Source organism: Dysidea avara, chromosome 10, assembly GCF_963678975.1.
Source record: "Dysidea avara chromosome 10, odDysAvar1.4, whole genome shotgun sequence".
NCBI classification, from domain to species: Eukaryota; Metazoa; Porifera; class Demospongiae; order Dictyoceratida; family Dysideidae; genus Dysidea; species Dysidea avara.
This window is the reverse complement of record NC_089281.1, coordinates 1,812,161-1,820,036: the sequence shown is the minus strand read 5'-3', so window position 1 is coordinate 1,820,036 and position 7,876 is coordinate 1,812,161. Positions and strand designations below refer to the sequence as shown.

Here is a 7,876-nt window from a genome sequence, read left to right as displayed (position 1 = left end):
CTTAGTTAAGGGGTTTATACTTTACTAATACTGTTGACTTGGGACCTAGATGGATGTCATTTCTAAAGAGGCTGTTCAGTATTCAGAGGGGTGTCCTTAAGAGGGGTTTCACTGTAGTAATAGTCAGTTGCAATACACACATTAAAATTTTATCAAAATGTGTTGGGATTATTATAGCTGTATCCTTAGTAGCTGACTGTTATAATCCTCTAAACTTCTGGCCTAATATTGGTAGCCATATTAAATGCTACCAAATACTTCACATGACTATGTGTTTATTAACCATTGATGAATCAATACACAAGCAAGTGTGGATGACAAGCATCTTATAGTTACATATATAATGTAAATCTGTAGAGATTCAAATTCACATTCACCAGTGTCTACCACCACACTATAATACATAGATAAACTTGATAGGAGCACAGAGCTTTCCAGACTGATCAGTTGTAACTCATGACGCATCCTCTGTTAACATGCGGTCTAAGGTGTACATACCAAAACTGTCACAACTGCTGGAATCTGTATGCATTTATGCATGCTGCTCAACTTACACTTAAAGCAAAACAAAAAATTAATCATAAGTGGCATTACTGCCTACTAATATTATGTACGTACATGGAGTCAGCAGTCCACATGACCATAAGATTGTTGCTACAATTTTATGACATTCTGGTATTTTTATCATGGTATACTGTTATACAAAGATCTTATATATATCATACAAAGATCACAGAACAACATACAGTCACATGATTGACATTCATGTTATTAAGGAGCATAACTATTCTAATTTACTGGAGTTATTGCAAATTTCATATCAATGCTGAGCTAAAATTGCTAACCATGAACTAAGTTTTCTTTTTTACTTTATTCAAGTGGAGGCGAAGATGTGCATGCTAGATGACCATGTAGAGACTCCAGTAAATATTACTCTTCTGTTTCTTAATTATTATAGTAACAAGCCATTCCATGCTTTGTTGATTAATAAAATGAAATGCAAAATTAAAATGTATGAAATTTTGTTTACAGTGTGATATTATGATTTCACCTGTTGACATAGTGATACGTATCACTATAGATGGTCACATGTAACACTGTAGGACATCATACAACACTATATACTGAAGAGGCTAAATATAGCTACAGGACATATAGAGGATAATATTGTGAAACACCACCTTGTCAAGAGTGATGTGGTGATTCTGTTGGGTAATGTAATAGTATAACTGCTTTCCTCATTGACAATTCCTGTCTGTCTGTAATCTTTTAAATTCAGACTGGCAAGTCTTCATGAAGCCCCCCAAGGGTAATGTTATTTATTATGTTGGCAACACTTCTGCTGGAGAGTAGTATATGAGAAGAGCACTTAATGCACTATAATTTATCACCATAAACAATAACACGTTTTTGAATGTGTACTAACACAACAGATGACTATGGATGAACAAATGAAACAGGTAGGGTGAAGTATGTATGAGAGTTGAGAAAAGTCACCAGATAAGAAGTGAGAGAGTCAACTCAGCTCCAGGGGACTCCGGTCAATCTTCAAACCTCTCCAGCCATGCAACAATCACAGCACATGTAGTCTTGTGGCTGGTGGGCTCTACAATGTACTATCATTATGATGATATATAATCCCTATGTACCACTCTGCGTGGGCAGTTCAAAGGCACCGCCAGTGCCATAATTTGTATATTGCATTGCTGCAGACCGCAGCGAGTGCATTATAACTTATAACGCACTCGTTGCGGTTTTGTAGATCACAACGAGTGCATTATAAGTTATAATGCACCGACCGCAGTGCAATATACAGATATTGCACTGGCTGCGGTTTTGTGCAGCATAGCACAAGTGCCGGTGGCGAAGACCACTACGACACCTCACCTAATAGGTGGAAAGACACTTCACAGATCACTCGAATTCTTTTATAGCCTGACATGTAAAGGTCGATTGTGGGCCATAACGTCACCAATACGTATAATGTTTACAAGCAGCCAATGGCGATCGAAAAAGCCAACACGTGTGGCCACAACTCTAGTCTACATATATATAAACGTACTTATACACCTTACTAGTCTGGTGCCATCTTAGCCCAGATTAAACTGTAGTCCACTTCGACAATGACTCAATAAAACAAATATAGCTATTCTAAATAATACTAACCTTTACGTTCGATTGTGGTAACCAGTTTTGTCATGCCACCAGATTCGAGTTTAGCCAGTGTGAATAGTAAGAATTAGACTAGTATCGTTTTGTAGTTAGGTTTTGTTTACTTAAACCGTCTATTTAGCTGCTTTTTTTCGCTCGAGAGAATCACTATGGCGATTAGTCTGGTGCTTAGTCTATATGGCGATTGAGTGATCACGCTGGCATGCTGAGCACTACATGATGAGAGTCGAACAGCGAATGCAGGTTAGTGATATAATTTATCCCATAGCGTACTAGCTTTCAATATCTCAGGTGGCTGCAGGGGGAACATCATCGCAACGTCCAGCTTGGTTACCCACAATCGATGTTAGAAACCTGGCCTTTATAAGTGTTACAGCTGTCTTGTGAGACTCTCCCCACCTATTAGGTGAGTGGTACATAACAGTTATACAACGTGCACTCGTGCTCTGCCTGTATAAACGCACTTGCCTTCGGGCCTAACGGCCCTCAGGCTCGTGCGTTTATATCAGGCAGAGCACTCGTGGCCGTTGTATAACTATATAATACACCAGATAATGATGATACGTACTAGGTAACACGATACACAACAACTGTGATAGGTGACGTTTTCAAGGCTTTGTTCTCAACTGAGTATATTATATAACAACCATTCACTATAATGTCATCAGTACTGTATGAGAAGGATTTTTCTGTAAAGAAAAGTTGATGAGTTTGATAAATATTATGTTGAGAAATCATAGATCTACTTAGCTATCGACGTCTGACAAATTAAAAGTTGATAATTAATCAATTCAATTTGTCAACTTTTCAAAATTTCCTGTCATACAATATGAAACTCTCATTATTTTATTAAAAGTGATGGTAGCTATATGGAAAATTGCAAAACTTGGAATGTGAATTGGTCTATAGTCATAAAGTTTGTATACGCATGTGGTATGACTACTACATACATATACTGCATCAAGCATTACAATTATCTACATGCATCAGACTGAAAAAGTTTTCATCAAAAACAATAATATGTATGACTTTTTGCAATGGCTTTTTGTAGGTATGTTATAATTTCATACAAAACAGAGTAAACATTTGTGGTCAGTTTCAGCTTCCATTTTGTCCAACAATAATGTTTCATGTAAATGATCAAGTACATTATAGGAAGCAACATGTAAATGTGTTTAACCTTTATCTCAAATGTCTTACTGTAATTCCATGCATCTATACACTCTTATGAACTGACAAATATTTTATGCACAACTGTCTATGTTAGACGTATATGTGTGTGTGTAACATGTCTAAGCTGGTTACCTTTAGGACCAAAGCCTTAATAATTAAGTGGCTGCCTGTTTTATAGACCGGTGGATAAGTGTATCACTTAATTTAAAGTTAGCCAGCCTTTTAGAGAGGCTAAAAAGGAGGAGCATGAATGACTACCAACAAGTGCAGTGGCGGATCTAGGATTTTTAAAAGGGGGTTTCTGAAAGTCGCAATTAGTATAGCTGAATAAGGCATCTGGTGACAATTCTCTGGAAATTTTTTAGATTTTAGAATCTCTGTGATCGGATCTTAGGCTATTTTTAGTTACCAATTACAATAAATCCAATGCTTTAAACTGTAAATACTATAGCTAACTAAAGGGAAAATATATGGTGACTATACAAACTGCAGCTTTGATTGCTCTATTGGAGTAGTTACTTGACTGCTCTATTAGAGTATCTCGATCGTTTTAATGCAGTGGGAGATGAAAAGTGAAGTGTTGTTGAGGGTTTAATAGCTATAAATGGTGTTAGTTAACTATAATTGCATGCATGCATGCTACTGAAATACAGTGGTATATAGTTGTTTGTTATGACAAATTGTCAGTGTAACAATGTTTATGTATTTAGACTGCCATGCACTGAGCTAAATTTAAAAGGGGGTTTCTGTCGAAACCCTAGAAATCCATCTGGATCCGCCACTGAAGTGGTATGAATGGCTAGTCTATTTATACTCTTTATTGGTTTCTCACTAAAACATTTGATGTGGTATTCAGATAGCACTATTATGCTACAAGTCAACATTTTTTATGTGCATGATTAAAAGTTGGTATTGGCTTGTCAGCAATATGATTGTCATGTGATACTCTAATTACAAGACTGCGTGTGTGCTAGTTTGAATGCATATTGCAACATCATGAAGATATGGGATGCAATGCTATTTCAAGGTAGTGAAGCATACTATAGTATCTTACTATGCCAGTTTTGATGAATAGTAAGTCACCAGTGACTATAACATTGTCGAATCAATGAAATGTATACAGAACATTGTACTATGCAGTACATAGAATTGTAGGGGTTCTAGAATTCAACTTATACAGTGCATTTATATATTCCCACCTATATTATCGTCTTATGCATATATCCAACTTGTAGGTGTACCATTAAACAATTTATGATCATCATTCTTATCCTCTCTGTACAGTGGCCCATGTCAACTGTTGATTTATTTATAGTAACTATCCATCTAGAGACCTGCAAGGAGGCTATGGAAAGACTTTGGAGCATGTTGGGTATCAGAAACTCGAATATGCTCAATGCAAAAAAAAGATCCCACAGACAACTTGCAGTCTAGGCAAGTGCATGACTGAGGAGCCACACAGCCTGGGATCCAGGGTCTTTTCTGCATTCAGTCAGTACTTAAACATCAAGATCTCTTGTGTTTTTTGATTTATTCGTAACTATTCCTCATGGTCATGTCATCAAACAATCTGCTTTTAATGTGATGTATAATGTGAAAGGATAATAGATTGAATTGTGCCACCTTAGAAATATACATAGAACAGGCTATACCCATACAACTGAGTTGTCAGTTGTGTGTCTTCCCACACACATGCACACATTGTGAAGCAACACCTGCATGAACTTGACATGGGTAATCTCCCTTGTTTTACAACCCATCAACATTCCAATGATCTGGTATACATGCAATATGACATCACAAACACGAAATATCTCAATGATGTGAACACCATAATTTTCATGTGTATTAAGTACGTACGCGAATATCCACATACCGGTAGCCAGCTAAGTTTATACTTAAATGATTCAACACATGTATGATTCGTGTAGGCAAATGTAGTAACAAGGTGAAAAGGGAAATTTTGTAAATTTTCTACATGTGTAAATGAAGGCTTCATTACCATGAAACATCACTAAATGTCATGGCTATATACTACATTACATTGACAATGCATGATTACTGCCTGTATATGGGTGTATGTTTGGTCAAGCAATCAATAGATCAATGCTAACACTGTACAGCTTGTGACTACTATACAACTTGAATATGCTCAATGCAAAATAAGATCCCAGACTAATCTACAGACAACTTGCAGTCTAGGCAAGTGCATGCCTGAGGAGCCACACGGCCTGGGATCCAGGGTCTTTTCTGCATTCAGTCAGTACTTAAATGTCAAAAAGATCTCTTGTGTTTTTTGATTTATTAGTAACTATTCCTCGTGGTCATGTCATCAATTTAATATGATGTATAATATGAAAGGATAATATACTGAATTGTGCTACCTTAGAAATATAGAACTACTTTCAAGTATGTATAAAGTCTTCTGAATCTGTTTGTGCTTACTTGCTTATAACAGTGGTGGAATGAATTAGCTACATTGATAAATAAATTTTTGTTTGTAAAAATAGGCTAACGCTTGATAATATTTTGCTGCTAGCTATGCATATTAGGTATGTAACTGTTAAAGTATGTTATAATCAATTGACCAGCCCTATTGAACAATCACATGTAGCTGGATAAACAATATATATTGTAATGGTGTGGAAGTACAACCATAAATCTCAAAAAAATTTAAGGACTATAGTTTTATACATGGCAGGTGGAGTTAAAGTTTTCTATCATTATTAAGTGTGTCCTTGCATCACTATGTTCCCTTATAAGTTAATATGAAGTAATGAAATGATCCATTGCTATATTTTTATCTGTATGGAATAGTGGATTCTGACGTGATGTCCATTTTTGTATACTACTATGTTATGTTTGTGGAAGGAAGTCATAACTGCAATAACATCATCTACAATGAGGTCATCCATTGCTGTATATATAGCTATATAGCTTTGCTGTTTCACAGTTGTAGCTGAATGTTAACTGATACATGAGCTACCAGGCTGCAGAGATTCAACGTAAGGTAAAATAATTAACTGTTATTTGTAACTTACTTACAAGAATGCATATAGCTATGTAGCTTGTTATAGTTCCATGTATCTCACTAACATCAATGTCATCAGTTACCAGAGGTCATTCACAATGTTTCAGAATCCCACAAGCAAGAATCAACTCGTACTTATTTTCCTTTTTACCATCCACTATTAAATTATGCCAGAAGATGTGGTCAATCAGCCATCTATAAACTGTTTTAAGGACGTTTTGTTAAATCATCTGAATTTACGTTGATTTTATTTTGTATCTGTGTGTTATACTCCTTGATGGAGTCCTACACAGTAATAATATAACTATAACTATAACTATACTAAATATGGTGTAATATTAATTTACACAAGCGAATATTTATGATTATCCTGCCTACTGTTAACCAACAGTACTGCGCTATGGAGGACAGATTACAAGAAGCAATCACAACACCACAACAATCACAAGAAGTTACAGTAGCACAAGGAGAGGAGAATGGATCAGATCACAAGTCAGAGATGTGTATTGGTTGGGACAGAGTAACTTTGTTGAGTGGTGTTGTCACTGGTGTAACCATCATCACTGTGTCAGTGACAGCTCAGTGGAATGACACTATCAGGTACCACTACACCACACTATAGAACACTTTATCACATGTGTGTGTGTGTGTGTGTGTGTGTGTGTGCAGGTAAAGCAATCGATAAAGTAACGCTGATAGAATTTATTTGGAACTACTTGTACATGTAATACCAGGATATTATAATCTGATGATTGAGCAATTTGAGCTAGTCTCCTTGCACTTGTGAAGTTATAGTAACACAAGTAACATGTACAGTATTGAAATATAAGTTTAATATTTGTGCAATACACACACAATGCACACAGTAATTACAAGCTTCAATATGTAATGATCAGGTAAATAAGTAATTAATATAAACACAAGCTTTTAACTTACATATAAAGCTGTTATGAATGTGTATTTTTATTAATATAAGTATATGGATTCATTTAATGAACATCAATCTGTTATGTACGTGTCTCAATAGTACCCATATGGTAATCTTGTTGTAAAATCTGCATGTGGAAAATGACATTTCATAGATTATAATATGGGTTGGGATATACTGTGTATATTTCGTCTTCTTTATGTGTAATCAACACTGATTTAACTTTATTGTTTACATGCATCAAAACTATATGCAATGCATAAGAGCACAAGCCTTCTAGTGATACCTACTCGGAGTCATCTATGCAAAACTCCAACAATATGTATGAATCTGTGCAGGAATATATATTCTCTTGATTAGGCTGTACCATGTCTCATGGGTGAAGGTGTGGATACCAAACTTCCACCTGAATTTTACCCTCTATGTGAGTAAGAAAAGTGAGTTAAGTTTATTTTTGCTCAAGGAACCAACAACAACAGCAATTAGGTGTCACCGTGCAAGCATCAAACCTGGAATTGTGTGAAACCAACTAGGCTGGTACTCTAACCACAGTTCTAATTGACTGTACTGCT

The 7,876-nt window shown here is 35.8% G+C and overlaps 1 long non-coding RNA gene across 2 annotated transcripts; it reads left to right on the top strand.

Moving 5' to 3' along the window:
* Positions 1-2,156: 2,156 nt before the first annotated feature.
* On the top strand, positions 2,157-7,291 carry LOC136236276 (uncharacterized). 2 transcript variants are annotated; one of them, XR_010692057.1, is made up of 6 exons: positions 2,157-2,415; positions 2,464-2,578; positions 6,163-6,251; positions 6,299-6,355; positions 6,768-6,976; positions 7,046-7,291. It is a non-coding gene; the product is annotated as an uncharacterized lncRNA (long non-coding RNA). The 2 variants fall into 2 exon arrangements; XR_010692056.1 differs by having other exon boundaries at positions 6,163-6,355.
* The last annotated feature ends 585 nt before the right edge of the window (positions 7,292-7,876 follow it).